This window comes from Lonchura striata, chromosome 12, assembly GCF_050655825.1.
Source record: "Lonchura striata isolate lonStrDom1 chromosome 12, ASM5065582v1, whole genome shotgun sequence".
In the NCBI taxonomy this organism is placed as follows: domain Eukaryota; kingdom Metazoa; phylum Chordata; class Aves; order Passeriformes; family Estrildidae; genus Lonchura; species Lonchura striata.
The window spans coordinates 3,066,982-3,086,196 of NC_140714.1; positions in this window are offsets into that span (position 1 = coordinate 3,066,982).

Consider the following 19,215-nt stretch of genomic DNA (forward strand, 5'->3'; position numbering starts at 1 on the left):
GAAGACCACAATAAAAATAACTTATTTTTAAGTACATTATTCTCTAAAGACAGAAAGCTAATCATTCAGACAACTCTGTTGGAAAAGCTTGGGAATTGTGTCACTTTCTAACTAAACTCCTCCTATGCAGACAGTGAAATCCCTCTGGGTCAGTGCCAAAATGTGACAGCGCCAGGCTGCTGTTCCTACCTTCAGATGCAGCCCTTGCAGGATGCCAGGCAGCCAGGGGAGGATTGCAAGGAGGAGAAATACAACTGCAAATACAAAATGCAGCTCTTTACCTGTGCTATCTTGTATTATATACTTGCTTGAGGTTAAAAAAAGAATTTTTGAATCACATCAGCGTGTTTTTTATTTTTACAAGACCTCTAAGGAATTTTTTTTTACGTTTATTTTTGGTAGGAGTCAAATCAGCAATTCAACTGGTGTCCTTTGTTCCAAAAGTGACTGTGCACCACCAAGCGATGCAGGGCAGCCTTAGTCTGAATGTGGACCCTTGGTGCATTCAGTTATTTTGCTGTGGTTTTGCTTTGGTTTCTGTGGGTTCTGATGACCAAAAGCACATTGAATGCTTCAGTCTCTGCTGTGGCAGCACAATTTTAAACTGTGAGCTTCCATCCCTGGATGTGCCAGCACAGCCTGAGCAGCTCTCTCAGCACAGACATTATCTTGAACCTGCTACTCAATGCTGTGCCTGTGTAAGCCCATAAAACTCCCAAACCACACATAAAACCCCCTCAGTTGCCTGGAGCCCCAGCCAAGGCCCAATTTGGGTAATTGCATTCTGTCTCTCTGAAATTCACATATCAGGTTTCAGTTTGGGGTTGATTGGATTCTTCCTCCCTGCTTTCACTCCACCATCTGCAGGTTTTCAGGCAGGAGCTGTAGTTTGTCTTCCAGGTAGCCGTGTTCCAGTCCATGGGCCAGGATGGATGAGGGATGGCCAGGCTGTTCCAGTGCCATGGGCACTTCAAGTGGCTCCTCGACTGCCTCACCAGCAGCTGCTCCTCTTCCTCAGCCAGGGATGTCACCTCTGCCTTCACACGGTGACAGAGCTCTGCCAACTCCACCCCAGGAAACGGCTGAGATTTATTTATTTTTGTTCTTGGCATCAAATCCCTTGAAAAACTCAGCCTGGAAGGAACCTTAAACGTTGAACTAAACTTGGTCCCCTGCCACCTTGGCAGGCACAGCTTATGAAATGCTGCTGCCCCATCCCAGGCTGCACTGATCCCAACCCTGCCAGGAAAAGCTGCTCACTGTTTCAGAGGTGCACACTGACCCTGGAGGGCTGAGCTGCTGAGCACATTGCTTGCTGCTGGCCTGTCTCCACCCCTGCAGTTTAATATTCCAAGAGAATTCTCTTAGCAGGGATGTGAACTTTGCTGCAGAGCTGAAAGGTCCCAGACAGCCCTGAGGAAAGGTCCCCAAATGCAGCTGGGCAGGCGAAAATAAAAGATATATTCTTCCCTTTCATCCTGAACTTTCCATGAGGCAGTCCAGCCAAAGTCAAAGCTTTCCACCAGCTCCAGATAATTCATGGAATGAAGGAAGAAAGAGAGATATAAGATCTATTTCTTGCTGAATATATTGCTGATGAGCAGTGGCTGAAAAGCTCCGATGCACAATTACAGGGACGGAGTCCTGGAGCCAACTTTAATTAAAGTTCTTTTGACATTACAGTAAATCCTTAGTAATGGTGTCTTATTATTCCAGTTTCCTTTGACTGGCATTTCTGCAATGCCCACTGGGAATGGGAGAAACCCTCCCTGGAAACCCTCTTGTCTATTCTGCTTTTCTGTAATTAGCCTGAGGCAACAATGCTCACAAGAATATCTCTGAGCACCTCGATGGATGTTCAGCTCTGGAGTCCTTTATAAACTGGAGGTAATTAACTACAAATAAATGATTTTATTTATTTAAATAAAATAAATACAGCTCCACCTCACCCTGCTGAGCCCTTGGTTCCAGCTGGGCACCTGAGAGCTGTGCCCATGGCTGTGTCCATCAGGATTAAGGTGGGCACCCTCCTGGTGTGTCCATGACCAGAGGGGTTCTCCTCGAGCTGCAGAGAGAAACAGCCACGTACCCTTTGATTAAAGCCAGAGATTTACAGAACAATTAATAAGGGTGTAATCCATCCTCTCTAAGTCTCACTTACTGTGTTAGTGGACATTGCCCAGCACCACCAGTGCTGTAGTGCTTAAAGCTCCTGGTGTGTGCAATTTCCTAGGGTGGAAGCTGCTTTTTGGGATTTTTTTTCACATGTTAACCAAGGAGAGAAACCCATGAACCTCATTTACTCAGCTAAGAAATGTAGAAATGCAGTCCAAAAAGAGCGTCCCATATAGAAATAATCATAGCCATGTCATTTGCAGTGTTCCCTTCTCTATGATATCTATTACCTTGTAATAAATTCTGGTTCTTAAATATTAACGGTGTAAACGCTGAAGATTTGCAATATCTCCAAAAGCAAGATACACAGTGACATTCAGATGTCACTCTCCCAGGCCGCGTATTTATTTCTCACTTTTACAGCATTTGTAAAAATAAGTAAGTAAATACATAAGAAAAAAAAAAACAACCATGTTTAAAGATAAAAAAGAAAAATAAAATGTGGAGAATTCAAAAGCAGGAAGGGAGGAAGGAAGAGGAAGCAGCTGAAAGCTGCTGGTAACAGATTTAGAAACCTTTTTACTTTTGAAGAAAGTTCTAAACTTGTGCTGTCATCAGCAGAGTTCAAAATAAGCATCACACCTGGGGAGAGGTGGCAAAGCAGGGCAAACAGTGTGGGGAATTAAGGTTAATTAGCTCTGTTCAAGTAATTGAGAGTGCATTCATTTGTATTGCTTTAATTCTTGGATTACCCTGATCTATATAGTGTTCTATGGAATATATACAATATACTCCATATATTCTATGGGATATATACAATGCTTCTATGGAATTACAAATTTATCCAAAGGTTGCCTGTAATGTCTGGATGTGGTGGCCCAGATGGGAGATTTTGTTCTCTAGATTGTTCTAGAACAGGACAAAAAAATAAAAACTCAAGTTTCTTTTTTGTCTTTTGTTTGTTTTTTTGATTTATTGATTTTTCTACTGGAAGAACACAAAATTGTGCAGTCTGTGAAATTATCCCTGAACTTTTGTTTTGTCAGTTGAGGTCCGTTAAAAACAACAACAAAGACCCAATGAATGGCAGCAGAATAATTCATTTAAATGCAGACAAGTCAAAAATCTCCTGATGAAGGAAAAATAAAAGTCAGATTAGTGTAGGAGTGAGGCTGAGCAGGAAGGTAAAAGTGTTAATGCTGTTGCCAACTATCCAACAGCTCATTTTGTGCCTTTTGCAGGGAACAAAACCCTTGAAAAGTGAATCAAAAGGCTGATGTGGGAGACAATCATCTCTTCCTGATGATTGTGAGCATTCCCACAGAGCTGAGGCTGTTTGTGTGGGATATCCCTCCTGCCATCCCAGAAAATCAAAGAGTGGGGTTTGGAGCTGGCAGCACTTCCCAGGAAGCTGGGCTGGGGTTTGGATGGTAGCAATAATTATATTTCTTATTTTATCATTATAATTGCCCAGGAAGCTGGGCTGGGCTTTGGATGGTAGCAATAATTATATTTCTTATTTTATTATTATAATTGCCCCTTTGATCAGAATCCTACACCATTTAACCACATATATATGGTCATCCTGCACATGGGTTCTGAATACAGGATTAATTATTTTCCAAGGGGAAACTCCAGGAGCTGGGTTTCCCTTTACTGCACACACATGAAATCCCATACATCTGGCACCAACTTAGGTTATTATCATTTCATTCTTCCTTTTTATATTTGTTTCACTCTAAAAACAATACTACCAAATCCTTCAGAACCAGCCCTGTGGCTGATGGGCACTGCTGGGAGCCAGCTCAGGGAACAAAAAATGAAGGTATTTGGTGGCACTGCATTGGGTGGAATTCTGTGAGGCCTAAATGCTGTTACCACTTTGTCATGAGGACATTTCTCTGGAAAAAACATAAATAAAGAAGACAATCTGTGATATTTAGCCTGCCAAGAGAAATAGGAATGACTTAGTTAATAACTAATTTTGGTTATTTCTGAATGTTCTAAAAACATACCCAAAATTATTAAAAATTAAAGCACCAACAAGATGATAAAACCATATGTTTCCAATATGCTGTGTCTGAAAACTTTTCAAAGCCTGGATGCTTTTGAGTGGGTTAAAATCCCATGGAAGAAATTCCTTCTGAGCTCCTCCATGAAGAAAAGACCATTGAAATGGAGACAGGCCACCAGCAGTGATAGGTTTTCCAGATAGATTTGGATGGGAGCAAAAATGGGTGAAATATCTAAATTACACCTGATGTTTGTGGCCAGCCCTAACCTATGAGCATGAACAGCTGCACTGATAGGCAAGAACAAAAGCATTTTGAGAAACTTCACTTTTATTGTTTTTTTTTTTGGTGGCTAAATGATGAATCTGATAAGACAAGCGTGTGCTCATCCCTTGCTTAAAACTCAGCATTTTTTTTTATTGAAGTGTGGCATCATCTTCACAAAGGAGCTCTTGTCCTCCCCTCTCCTTTTTTATGAAGCTGCTCTTTAAATTATTTTGTCTTTCACCATCAGAGTAGAGGCAATGAAATATGTCACAGAGGTGACTGGGGCCCAAGAGGTCCTAAGAGAAGCTCTTTTGCTCCACAAAAAACCTTAATTACTGAGGAAACTTTCTTTTTACATTAAAAAAAAAAAATATTAAACTTCTTTATTTTATGAAGAGAAGGAACAGAGGATCAGAACTCCCTTGATGTTGTCAGAGCTCAATCCCACTGAATAGACCCTACAGACTTCTCTAATTATTCACAAAACATTTGGAGCAGATGTCCACAAAATAAATTATCTGCTGTCTGCCAAAAACTACTTCTGGCAGGCAGCACACCAGGTAAATAAGATGAGAGGTTGGGAACATGAATAAAACATGACTAGAGCAGCTTAGGGCGTTTTGTTCCTCGTAAATTCAGCAGCACCAGTTGAACCCAGGGAGGTGCAGAAGGCAAGGGAGGGCCACCATATGAGAAGGGGTTGGAGGAAAAGCTCTTAACAAGCATTTTCTTGTGTTAGTGGCATTATCCCTGTGCCAAGGCACAAAAAGCACTTCAGGGCAGCACTCTGCAGCATTTACTATGGGAGAAAGAGAATTTGGACTTCCAGCAGCAGCCTGAACCCTGGAAGCCCCATGGACCACCACCTTGGATTCTTATATTCAGCAAAAGTTGCTAAACTGTGCTATTGGCAAGGACATCCTTATCTAATTTAGCCCTAGTTTGATAATCCAATGAAAAATATTTACTTTCGTGCCCTTCCTACTAGGAATGTGCCTCATGTTTTCTAATGAAGGCAGGATGCTCTACACCATTAAAATCAGGGAGGAATTACCTCTACAACAAGGCTGAACATTGCAATGAGTAAATCTGCAAATTAGAAATGCTATTCAGGAGGCAAAATTAAGGTTTTAAACCACTCAGCCTCATGTTGGCTCATCTAGTTCTGAGATCACCTTTTTTGTGTGGTATCATTTCAGGCAGATTCATATAGATCCAGGCCAAAGAAAATCTCAATTATTTGAGAGGAAGGGGCTTCCCAAAGACTTTGCATTGAGTTAAAGTTTCCTACTCTGTATTCTTTCATTGACTAATAAAAAATTTATAATGCTTTAGGAACAGATATTGTCCTTCATCCATATCAAAATTTTACTGTGCTGCACAAAATATGTTGGTTTGTTGTTTCAAAGAAAAAGACCCCATAAAGTGAGACTGCTAAATCTAAACATCAAGAAAATATGAATTAATAATTTTGCCTTAGAAAAAGGATACCACATAAGAGAGGGAGAGAAAAAGATGGGAGGGCAGAGTAATTTGAAAATTGTGATTAAAAGAAATGTATGGGCAGGTAGGTAACCCCATAAATAATGGACCAGATTTATTCACAGTGGGTTCATTAAAAGCAGTGATAAATGAGTGCCAAGCAGAATTCTGCTTCTTTGCAGTGGTTGTGACCTATTCAGTGGAACCATTGTAGTTACTAATTCATACAGGATTATACATAATTGGGATGCCCAATTATTACAGCTGAGTTTCAGAAATGACAATGTTCCCTTTCCTTCAGGGATCTGTAATTTATTCCATTACCTTGAACCTGCGTTACCCAATCTGCCAAAATAAAATTTGCAAATGTTCTGCTAAATCCTGCTATCTTTGGTTTGTACTCTATGTGTGAGGGAAACATGTTGAGAGGATTAAAAATATGGGAAAGAATTACCATTTTAATACCTTTGACTTGTCCACCAAGAGACAACAGAAGGTTTTCAGGCTCAGTAAATCCACTTTAATACATGTAAAGAGTTCATAAAAAATTATTCTATCCCACTGTCGTCATGAAAGCTATAGCTGGTCTGTGCTAGAAAGGACAGGATTAGTTTACCAAAGAAATCTGCAGATTTATTTTGTTTTGCAGGGACAGCTTCCCTTACCACATTTTATCCCACTCAAATACTTCCTTACCATATTAATTCAGGTGAAATCTTTTATATAAATTGCCATCAGAAGTATCAACCCTTTCAAAAGCGTGGCTGATGCCACCTTTCCCTGCACTTTGAAATTTCCAACATAGAATTTGGCTAATGGCTCTGCTTTCCACGTGTTGTCTCGAGAAGCTGCTGAGATATTAAGGTAATAAACGTTTGAAGAAAAAGATCTATTCATGCAGAATCAATAAAGCATTGCCAGGAGAAATCTGAAGCTCTCAGAACGAGGTTTCCTAGAAAAAAGGGTTTTCCAGGGAAGAATGGCTTGTACATGTTTGATTCTTTCTGGTTGTTGCTGTCTCACTGCTTTTGTTCATGTGGTGCTCAAACCTGCCTGCTTCAAAGCAGGAATTCCCCTCAGGAAGATCTTCCAGCAGCAGAAAGTGGAAAAATGACTTGCTGGGATGTCCAGCCTGTGGTGCAGGGGTTGGAGGAGAGAGAGGTGTGTGAGCAGCACCTCAGAAATGCCAAATGTTGGGACAAGAGCTGGGGAGGGGTTGGGGTTTGGGGACTTTTGGGTGCACTGATGAATTTTGGGGGGAGGTGTGAGAGCTCTGGAGTTTTATAGCTTGCTTACAGGGCAGGGATGATGATGATAATGATGGTGATGAAGATTATTTGGTCAGCTTGCTGGAACTCATAGGAGAAAGTGCTTTTTCTTACAGCTTCTGTGCCTGGAGAATGCTTTTGGGAACACGGTGTGGTCCCTGGGGTGCTCTCTGCAGAGCCTGGACTTCACTGAGCTTCTGGGTCCCTTCCCAGCCAGGATATTCTGTGATTTCTGTCATTTGCTCTCAGTGGAAGAGTGCAGACATTATTTTGTGGGTGTTCAGATGATGTGAACTATAGAATGTGCATGAAAGTACATTTGTACCTTTTTCCAGGGTTTGAGGGCGGATATCAATATCTGTAAGATGTGACAGCATTATCTGCTGTTGCTACAGTGAACAGTTCATCACCAGCCTCTAAAAAAGGGGGAGAATTGCATTCTTTCCCAGTCCTTCCTGCAGAGTTTTTCCTCTGGGGTCAGCAAGCCTTTGGGCACACATGTGGCACAAGAAATGGTGCTGTTGTCACCCTGCCTGCCTCCCCACAAAGCCAAAATCCTTGGATTGTCAGCCCAGCCCAAGGACAGCCTGTGCTGCTGCACATTCCATGGATATGAACTGAGGGGCTGCTTCTTCGGCTGCCTCTGAATTCAGTTTACAAGGCAGTGAATTGGAACAAAGCCAGAGACATCCCTGAATGTCAGAAATGGGATCTTTGAAGTGATTCTGGATGCACAGCCAGCCAGCCAAGTTCGGTCCCTCTTCAAAGTCATGATGCAAGTATTGTAATGCAGATTACATCGATTTGCTACCAGTGGCTGGCAGCTCGCAGGAGTCTTTTCAAGATTCTCCACAGCACCCATGGAATAAAGAGCTCTCTGCATGAAAAGGAAGATGTATTTTCATGCATATGACAGCTCGAAAAAATAGTATCAATGTTATCATATATGTAAGGGAAAATTCAATTTTGCGTAGTGAATTTCATGGATGTGTCAGGGTTCAGCTTATAGCACAAAGAGAGCTTACATTTGGCACTTGAGGACATGGTTTAATGGTGGTGCTGGGTTGATGGCTGGACTTGATGACCTTAAAGGTCTTTTCCAACCTGAATGACTCTCTGATTTTATGATTTAAGCACGTAAGAAATGCTGCTGGCTTGAATACCTGCTTAAGTGCTCGTTGATGATTTGTTTTGTAATTAATGTATTGCAGAGAGGCAGCAGAAACGCTGACTCTCAATATCCCCACAGCAAGTTTGCTGTGGATCTGAGCTCTCCTTGGGCAGGACTGGTGTGCAGGTGCTTGATGAATGGGAGTAGACAAGATTCTACAATAAATACCTGAAATACCAAAGCCATGACTACTGAAGCATAAAAGGAGTTCTGCACCAGGCCATAATTCAAAGCAGCATTCCATTTACAAATGGAATAAGAGTAATAGAAAAGATTAACTTTCATAGGGAATTACAGTTTGGGTGTGTGGAAGTGCCTGTTTTTATGAAGTGCAGTTTCTTACAGGCTTTATGTTGCTACATCAAAGTTACCAGAACGATTTGAGGCTGCAGCTCCTTTCAGTGATTCTGTCACTGTGTATCAGTGCTCCCAAGGACTGCTTCCCACTGGGACCAGGTTTTTGCAAAGATTTCTGTGTGTATTTGAAGCCTAACCATAATCCAAGCACTGGAAACTGCAGTGTGTGCTCTTTTTTTTTTTTTTATTTGCACGTAAAGGCACCTGCAAGCCTTTGGGATTACACCTGAACACTGGCTATAGCTGGATGCACAGATCTGCAGACTGCAAGAATGTTCTCCAAAATCTGCTCCTGTATGGAGGAGCTGGAAATGCTTCAGATTCACCCAATGCCATAAAATATGCCCTGGCCTCTCCAACTCCTCATTATCTAAGGACAAAGGGATGCAATGTGCAATCATGGCAGGGACACCTTCCACTGTCCCAGGCTGCTCCAAACCCTGTCCAACCTGGCCTTGGGCACTGCCAGGGATCCAGGAGCAGCCCCAGCTGTGCCAGGGCTGCCCACCCTTCCAGGGAGAATTTTTTTCCTAATATCCTTTCTAAACCCTTGCACCTTCTTCTTAAAGCCATTTCTACTCGTCCTATCACTCCATCGCCTTGTGAAATGTCCCTTTCCAGCCTGCACACGAGTCCCTGGACAATACCAATCCTGCAATCCTCATTGTTTGCTTCCTTCCTGATGAAACCTCCCAGCCTAATAACCCTATTTAAAACAAACCAACCGAACACACAAAAAGGAACCTGAAACCAAACCACAGGCAGCATAAAAATCTCATTGCTCAAATGATGTTAGTCCAAAAATAAAACCAAAAAATCCAATGTGATTATGCAGGGGAAAGGATGAGAGCTAAATCATTGCTCTGCTTCTTCCTTCCTCTTCAGGAACTTCTGCTCCACATCTGAGTACCACAGAGCTGTTTAAAACACCTGTCCTTTAAAAGTTGCTCTGCTTCTTCCTTCCTTTTCAGGAACTTCTGCTCCACATCTGAGTACCATGGAGCTGTTTAAAACACCTGTCCTTTAAAAGTTGCTATCAGATCTCTGAAAGCTTTAATTTTTCCAAGTGAGCTGGAGGCCTATCAAAGCTGGAGCAAAGCAGGGAGAGAAATCTCCTTGGCAGACCCCTGCGCAAGGGCCGGGTCGTAATTGCTGTCCTGAATGAGAGACCCCAAAGAGAGACCCCAAAGAGAGCGAGGAAGTTCCCGTTATAATACAATAAATCTTCTGTGCCAAATATTCTAATTTTCACTAACCAACCTAGCATAAGATATAAATCCTATAGCATTTACCTACAGCCTATAAGAATCATGACATTACCATATTGTGTTACATTTTAAACCCTAAAAACGACTCTTTGGACCCCTTTTGCCAAGCTAGCAGGGTCTGCTCTGCCCCTCGGAGCTGTCTGAAAGCAGAGGGTGTTGTTTCAACAAAAGGGGATTTCCTTCAGCCAGCCACACCATTGTTTTCCAATTGTTCAGTAACCAATGCTTGGTATCTCAAAGCTTGCTTTCATTTCAATCTCGTTTATAGTTTCCATAGTCTCAAAATCTTTTGCCAGGCAATCATATTTTAAGGCTTTTCTGTTTCATCTTCCCCAACACCTGCTTTAGTGTATAACTCTGAACTCCTTATAAAGCCTCAGTTAACTGCCTTCACATGTTGGTTGGTCAGACACAAAAATCCTGCTGTGTGCTGAGCTCTTGCATGACTTAAAAACCAAACTGGAAGCCCTTAACATGATGGACCACCTCTAAAAATTCTAATTGAGCTGCACACTGTAATAGATTGGGGGAAATGAGGTAAAACGTTATCACCAATCTTTGTGCTAACTGCATTAAATCTCAGGGTATATTTATAAAGGCAAGGGAGGATATTAGCAAAAAGATTTATCCAACAGTGAAGGATTTTTTCCCCATTAACCAACTTCTAAGTTTCAGAGTTCTTGCAGTTTAATTGGAGATAGTGGAATTTAGGAGAAATAATTATAAACATGACTACACAGGCAATATGCTGCCATTAAGCACAAAATACAACAACTGTTTCTTTGGGGCTAGTAATTGAACCAACACAATGGGAGAAAATTCGAATAAAATTAACTTTCATTGGAAAATGGGAAAACAATAATAAGGAAATTTTGAAAAAACTGTCAAAGGCTTAATCTGACTGCCATTGAGAAGAGCATAAATAGATGGAGCAAGAACAGAGAGACAACTAAAACCAAGTGGCCTTATAGAAGGCTAGGGGTTGTTTTTCTCAAGGAAAAGAGAGAATTTAATGTCTGAAGTCAAAGTTAGACTCAATCAATACATTCAGGGCTCTTGAGAAATTTTGAAAATAGTTTCCTACTTGTAGTGATTTAGAGCAGTCAGGCATATAAAAAGATTGAATCGGTTGTGAGAAATCAATGACCTCCCTCCAACATCCCCCCCCAAGATTCCCACTGAAATGAAAACTTGCCAATTACAATGGGAGTTTTGATAAGGCCAGCAGGAGAGGGATGTTCCAGACTTGAAAAAGTAGCATGTGAAATGTAATATCTGTTATTTTTTGTGCCATTAGGGTGTGAGACAGAAGCCTGCTGAACATCTTACCTCAAAACTCCAGCCTCTGTCTCCTGTGGCAGATTAGGGGTGGTGATGCAAAGCAAATAAGCAGAGTTTACACCTGCATGGGATAATGATTCTCCATCTTCCAGCAATGTCTGCAGACATTTGCTTCCCCACCCAGCAGGTAACTGAGATGCTCCTTCCTTGCAGCCTTTGGAACCCCCTGTCAGAGCTTCCTTTGGGTAAAATGCAATGAAAAACCCCTCACTAGGTAAAGTAACAGATGATAGCTGATTTCCCTTCATCATTTAACACCAGGGCCACTGGTTTCTTATTCTTTCACCACTCTGGTCTTTCTTGTGCCATGCCAAGGACACAGGTACTGGTGGGGCCCTGTCACCACCAGTTAATAGGGCAGATCCTCTGCTGTGGGAAGCTGGTGTTGGCTCTACAATTCCTGGGGCTTTTAACTGCAGAACAGGGCTGGTCTCACCCCCTGGGATGAATTTCCTGAAGGTGTGCCTTGGCTGTGCTCCTGTGGGGACAGTTTCCAGTTTATTTTCACCTGAGAGGAACCAACTCTCCCCCTCTTCCATACCTTCTCCTTTCCAATTTAGACATTTCAGTTGGAGCAGCATCCTTACTTGGCTTGCTGCTATGGCCACTTGCCAAAATATCTCTCCGAGGGCTCTGAAGAGCAACCAAGCTCTTGGGGATGAACTTCTCAAACCTCCACATAACCACAGGTAGAGAGGACCCCAAAAAATCCTGTTTGCCATGGCCTCTTGCAAGCACCCAGTGATTCCTCCTAAAGGCCAAGCCCATTCCCACTTCTCTTGCCTTCCAAGTGTTTGAAGAAAAAGCCAAGGGATCTCACAAAGATCCCTAAAAGCTGATAATCTGGTTTGACAGTCATGTCATAATTATTAACAATGGTACTGGAGACACGCCAACAACCTCACACTCTGCTGCTGCTTCTGTGGCTGAGAGGGATTGCTCCACGAGTGCAAGTCTGCAAACCAAATCTGACATCAAGGGATGCTTCATTGAGAGGAAATGTAGAGCACTGGATTGTGCTGTTGCCAGATTACACAGCAGCCTCACAGGGCAAAGTAATGAAAGAGAAGAGGCTGCAGTGACACCACATTAATATTTGGTATTCCTGCTCTCTGTGCACTCACACTTATTATTATGTTGTTAAGGCCTTTGGGAACCCGATGGAGAGCCTGGCACACAGGTTTGGCAGAGGGTGTTGGGACAGCCAGCAGTGATGGAGTCATGTTGGCTGGTGTACCTCACCCCACGAAAGGCTCTGCTCTTCTCTGCTCCTGATACACCACACCGAGAAAAGTTTCCCAAAGTGTGATTTGGAGCTCCTTGTGCTCCTTCCTGCACAGCCATCTGTCCTGGTAAACACGCACCCAATAATGCACCTGCCAGAATAAATCACAGAAAATGATACTTTTCCATGTGGGTGTCATGAATTTCAGAGCTCAAGGTTCTGGGATTGTTTCAGGCCCATGGAAGGGACCAGCTCCTTGTGAAATTTGTTGACCCTCAGACAGCTATAACTCCTAGCAACCTTCACTGTGAAAGGAATCAAAATACAAATCAACACCATAAAAAGTGACACATGAGAACGATGTCCTTTCTACCTGTGTTTGTAATTCCTTCTCAATGGCTCTATTAGAACTCCTATCAGCTAACCCATGCAGATCTCTGCACGAGCTGTTAATGATTATAGACTCTAGTTTACCTTATCAGGGAAGCTGTCAATAGATCTAGTTAATGAATTTTTTTTTCCTTGTCATGGACATTTTATTTAACAGTTTATTAACTCCCAGTCCAATTCACCAGAGGTCTTGGCAGAATTCTAGAAGATATATTATGCATATGCTCCTGCTTTCTTCTCTATTCAGACAATTTCTGGTCCAGAATTATTACATCAATTTCCCAGCACTGCAGATACAACTCTGACCACTCCAATTATCTGCCTGCTCCACAATACAGTAGCTGTAACTTCAAGCCATCATAAAGAAGTTTATTAATTCAGCTCCAACTGCGTGCCAACCATTTCACTGCAGTGCAACAGAAAACGATCTGCTCATGGAAGAAAACTTGCCCTATTCATCTCTTGCCTTTTGTAAAAGGATTTTATAAAATTTGCAAGGATGAACAGTGGTGCCAGTGCAGAATCTGCATGGAAGCTTCCCTAACTCCCTGCAAAACCAAAGGGGTATTTCAGGTGAGAAGCTGCTATTTTTTGAGCCTCAGAAGTCAGGTTTGCTGGGGATGCAGCAACACTTTCCCCTCATTTCCAAGGGCTGGAGTTTATTTGTTTTCACTTATTGGTATGTGCTGTTTCTCCTTGAGTGAGCTTTTGCTAGCAACTCTGAATATAAACCTCCAAACTCACTCCTAGCCATATTCTTCCCAAGAATGCCCACAATCTTAATATCCTGAGCATTGGATACACCTTACCTTCGGGCAAAATTGGGTTGAATTACAACTGACCACTGTGCCCTGGGGTGGTACAATCACCTGGGATGTCCAACAGAAGGAGCAGAGCTGCAGGAAAAAGAGATGCTCAGAATAGATAAAGCTGCACTCTAATGGCCAGTCTATCATGGAAGAGTCATCTGCAGAGCACTTGGGGATCACAGAGATGGCCCAGGTCTGCGTAGAGGGAAGGGAAGGGAGAAAAAGCTCCTCAGCTGGATAAAATGAAGTACCCACCCAGGAAAGCAAGGCAGAGACAGCTTTCATGGGGTTGTCAGCCAGGTTGTAACACCTGGTTGTGTATAACCTCCAACATGATCCTCACTCTGCATCCTTCACATGACAGGGAAATTCCCAGGGATTTCCTCAGCCAGCAGAGATTGGTCTGGGATGCAAAGGGATTGCTTTGCCTGCAGAAAGAATGGTCTTTCTCGATGTTTGGAATATATTCTGTACTTCCCAAGGTACTGAAGCAAAACGAAATTCCCTGAGCTCATGGCAAGTCCAGGTGCTGCATCAAACCCAGCCACTGAAGCTGAGCACATTTTGCAGGTGAGATTCTGCTGTCTGTTTGAAAATGTTAGTTGTCATGGGCATTACAGTACAATTCCAGTCATCTCCTGTCATCTTGAATTGCTGTTGGTCAAATACCTGTAACCCCAAACTCAGAGCCTGTCTCTGGATTACAGAAAACAGCTGCCAAAACTGGCAGCTTAAATACCATCACTCCATCAGCTGGGCACCATCCAAGGGGAAATGCCAAGGAAATGCTCCTGCAGGGCCAGACAGGAACAGCACAGGAACAGGGCAGAGCTTTGGGGATCTGTGGGGCTCCTGAATACATCCCAGTCCAGGTGCAGAGCCCAGTACAGGGAACTGGGAATAACTGGGAGCAGGCTGGGTTTCCTTGACTGCTTTGAGAAGTCACACACAAACCCCTGCCAGTCAGTGGAACACAGGACCAAAATGTCTGATTAGATTTTCTGCTGACTGAGGAGGAGGAGGAAAAAAAAAAGGCAATTCCTGTGCAGTGCTCCCAAAAGAGCCAAAAGTGACCCTGCAGAGCCGGGCTGCTGCCCAGGGTGAAGGCCACACTCCATTTCACAGGAATATCAAACATGTTTGGCAGTCAGGTCTTTTTCTGAGCTGAGAGTGAACTGTTGCACTTCATGGATGGTTACTAGTGCAGATGTCTGGGGTTATGAAAGAGCAAAGATAGATTCCTGATCTTTAGGCAAGGCAAAACAGAGAATAGAGGAAAACAGAGCTTTTCTCAAGTGCAATAAGGAACAAATGTGAAGCGACTGTTTGAAAATTGCTTCAAAGCCACTTAAGTCAATGAGAGGTTTGATTTCCCACTCGTTCCAGTAAGCTTTTAATCAGGCCAATAAAGGGGAGACAGAAACAGACTGGTGGAAATTAGAGAGGTGTAATCAAAACACGTGTATCCATTTGGAAATGGGACATAAAATGGACTTTTCCCTTTACACCATGTTTAATGCTCATGCTTCTGAAGATATTTATTTAGAAAACCAATCAAATTCTCATTGGCAGTGAACATAATAATATAATAAGTTTTGCAGATTTATATGGAATGGTAGCTATAAAAGACACCACCTATAAATTAAGGTTCAAAAGGTGACACAGAAACCGAATATTAAATAACAGCACCTTTCCCTAAGTTGAGTTAACTGTTCTAGCAAAATTTATTGCCAATCTGGATACAACATCTGCAGAACTAAAGGAATTGTTAGAGAAAAATGAAACTTGTCTTCCTGCCAAAGTTTGGAGAGGCTTAAACAGAAATTAATATCCATAAGAAATCCTGGAACATTTTTGAAAAATTATCTGCCTGGCAATTCCTGCTGCTTTTCAGAGAAATAAAAGCATTTTAAAAGGCATCTTTCACAGTGCAGCACAAACTTGCTCCACAGAAATGATGGTGCTTTGATACAACTGCTTTCAAATGCTGTCTCTGTGGTAAGGTAAATTTATGCTAATCACTCTTATTTCTGTCAAAACAAATCTGATGCATTCTCTACAGAAACAGACACCAGGCTCTTGTATCCTCCCAGAACGTGGCACATGTTGGTGCTGGATGTAAGGGATACGGATGATAATGCGGAAACCCATCCATACCAGCAGGTTCAAGGTGACAGTGCTCTCCTCTGGGTCATAAATCCTCTCTCTGGTTTGTGTTCTGGAGGAGAACTGCCAGAGCAGCTGAGACAGGCTGCAAAGGCCTAAAAACTCACCCATTTTTGCCTATAAAATATCCAGCTAATGGCTCTTCCCTTAAATTCTGGAATCCTCCAGTTCCTTTTAATTACTAGATTGTAAGAGATTAATGGCACCAAGAACTCAGTCACTTGTTGAGATGCTGCATCTCTTTTTATCACTGAAATCTGATGCCTACAGCCTCTACTATTTGTGATAATAGACCATGGAAAAGAAGATAATCTATACTATTACATTTTAAAATATGAATTCTCTCTCCTCTCAGGGCACCTCACAGAGAGCTGGGCTCTCTGGGCTGTTCCTCATTAGCAGGAGGCACATGTTGGATTACCAAGCAATACTGCACTTGCTGAGGGAGATCGCAAATTTCTGCCTTGGGGTGCAATGCCAGCACTGCTAGAAAACCTGGGCTTTAAATGGCAAGGCCCAGAGAAGAACATCAGTTGCAAACTGAGATCCCAGTACTGGGCATGGGAAGGGGCTGAAATGCTGAATTCATGACCTAAAAAATAAATTTTGATTAACCAGTAGTTGGTGGAGGACCAGAAACCAGGATTAAATCAACTCACAGATGGCAAAAGGTAACAGCATTTGGACAGCATGGACTTCTCCAGCACACGGAGCTCCCTTCACTCCTGTTCAACCAAACTGGGAGAGATTCTTGCACAGCATTCAAGGATTGTCAGGACTGTGAACAATGATTTCTGTTCATAATGCTTTGGTTGTTATGACACCTTCTGGCTGTGGATTTCAGCTAATTACAGTAATTACTTTATCCACAGCATCTTTAGCTCTGATAAAGACAGCACCATGCCATTATCCATGAGCACTTCTGCTCAGGGCAAGTTCGAGTTCCCCTGTGGCCACAAGGACCAACATGTTCAGATTTTTCTTCCCAACAGAGCATCAGGGATGGATCCAAGATGCTTCTTGATTCTGGGATTTCAAACTTGCACAGTCCTCATGTGTAAATAAGTCCCTCATGCATATTTGATTGCTGCCTTGGGTGGCAATATCCCTGCCTTTAATATATGTGCACATTGTGCAGTTGCTGTGGGAACTGTAACTTTGAGGTTTCACAGTTTAAAAGATAAAATAGAAAGAATGTATTTATAGCCTTTATTTATTTGGCTTATGAATCAACATGTTAATATTGATGCAATGGAAGAAGAAAGGAAAACAAACTTCTAAACAGAAAGCGCAACATCAAACACTGATCTGTTTGTTTTTCTCTTCTGCAAAGTTCCCATAACAGCAAAATCACAGCAGCAGAAAGGGAAAGAATTATAAACCAAGAGGCAGACAAAAGAGGAGAAAGCAAGCTGCAGAGAGGTGAGCAGCTGAATGAAGTTCTCAGAGATCAAGTTTGACCGGTCACAGATGACAGCATGCCCAAAGAAGCTGTGGCACATCCCAGGATTTGCCATCCTGGGTGCTCCCCCGAGAGCCTCGAAGCTCACCCAAAGCCCAGGTCACTGCCCCACGCTGCTCAGGTAATCACAGCTCTGCTCTCCACGGCCATCACTGAGCTCTGGCTGCTCACAGAATGTGGGAGATGGGTTTGCTTGTAGGTTTGGGCTTATCTGAGCTCCCCTGAGGGGTTTGTCAGAGCAGCAGTCACAGCCCAGCACTGCCCTCACTGACCATGGGAGTGGGGCTGGCGCTGGTTCAGCTGCAGCTTCACCACAGGGTGAGCTCAAATCAGAGATAAGTTATGAAGGAAATGGAAAAGTCCCCTTATGGTGGCTCTGTGGGGTGAGCCTGTTCTCTCTGAGTCTGGGAGTGACAGATGCTTCTGTGAAGTCAGAAGAGTAAAGCACTTAAAGTGGTTAATTTATTACACCAGGGAATTTCAGGGAAGGATCCATCTCGATCCTCTTTCCCTCTCAGGACAAGACCACTTCAGCATTTCCTTCTCAGATGTCCTTTACCTGCATTCCCTCCATGGGAGTTATGGCCACAGAAAATGCCTGATTTCAACAAATATGGAAGGAAGGGAAAATCTTTCCACTCTTGCCTCATAGAGGGCTGGGACTGTGCCAGATACAAGGAGCTGGGCAGAGGAATGGGGCAGCAGCTCTGGTGTATGGATAAAGTGGAATGAATAATCCATGAGATCCTGACTGAAACACAGATAACCAAGGGCCATCAAGCCCTGGGCACTCTGGCTAATTGTTAATTAATAAGTTGGAGTCCACTTAGTGAAGCCCAAGCTGCCCCATGCAGCTCTTTGCAGGAGCAAGGAATGAACTTGTCTGCAACACTTCCTGAAGGTCGAGAGTTTGGTTACCAGGCTCAGGGGTGGAGGTGATCATGGCAATAGAATTGCTTTTCTTCTCTGAGATACTCCTGTGATATTTAAAAAAATATTCTGCTTTCCACTGATTCAGCAAAGACGCACAGTAGATTCCTAACTTGGAATATTAAGGGATTTTTTTATTTTTGGTCCAGAAAAAGGTTCTGCCATAAAGCTAAACATGTTTGAAACACAAAGCAACAGTGCTACCTGAGACACTAATATTTACCTCTGCTGCGACACAGTTCAGCACAGAGAAGTTGGCAGAAAGAATTGTGCTGTAAGCACAAGGGCATCCTCTGCTTTCCCATGTGATTACAGCTCTTTCGGGCAGTGAAGTTTTCCCTGGCAATGAAGCCCTTAATAGCAGCCTGAGATTTCTGAAGGCTGACCCCGTGCTCTCTGTACCCACCTCACCTCCAGATACAGGTCCTCATGAATAAAACCACTTAGAGGGGACATTATAACTTAATTCTGTAATGAATTGTGGGTCTCAGATTCAGTCAAAGAAACAGGAGTTTCGAGCCAGACAGAATCCTGGGAAAGTGTTGGAAAAGAATGTAAATAATTCTCTATCTCTCTTGCTTTTCACATTGTTTATAGTTAAGTTCTATCACTGTGCATCAAGCACTGTACACCAATGCTATGCGTTGTTTTCACTTCAGAACCAATGGAGTTGGTCCTCATGAAGCTCTTTATAAAAGAGCAGTGTATTTTGAATAAATCAGAGTTTTACTCTCAGCAGCCTTCTGGTCAGAGTCTCTTCATTCCCATCCTGCCTTGACAGCGACAATGAATGATTTGGATTCTGCTGGCAAACAAACTCTTTCCACTACAGAGAGACAATGCTGGAGCCAAAGAAAGGGGCAAGACTACACTGCCCCCTTCATCTGCTGACTGTTAAGTTTTCTGGGATATAATTGTTTGGTTTTTGGTTTGTTTTTTTTTTTTCCTCTGA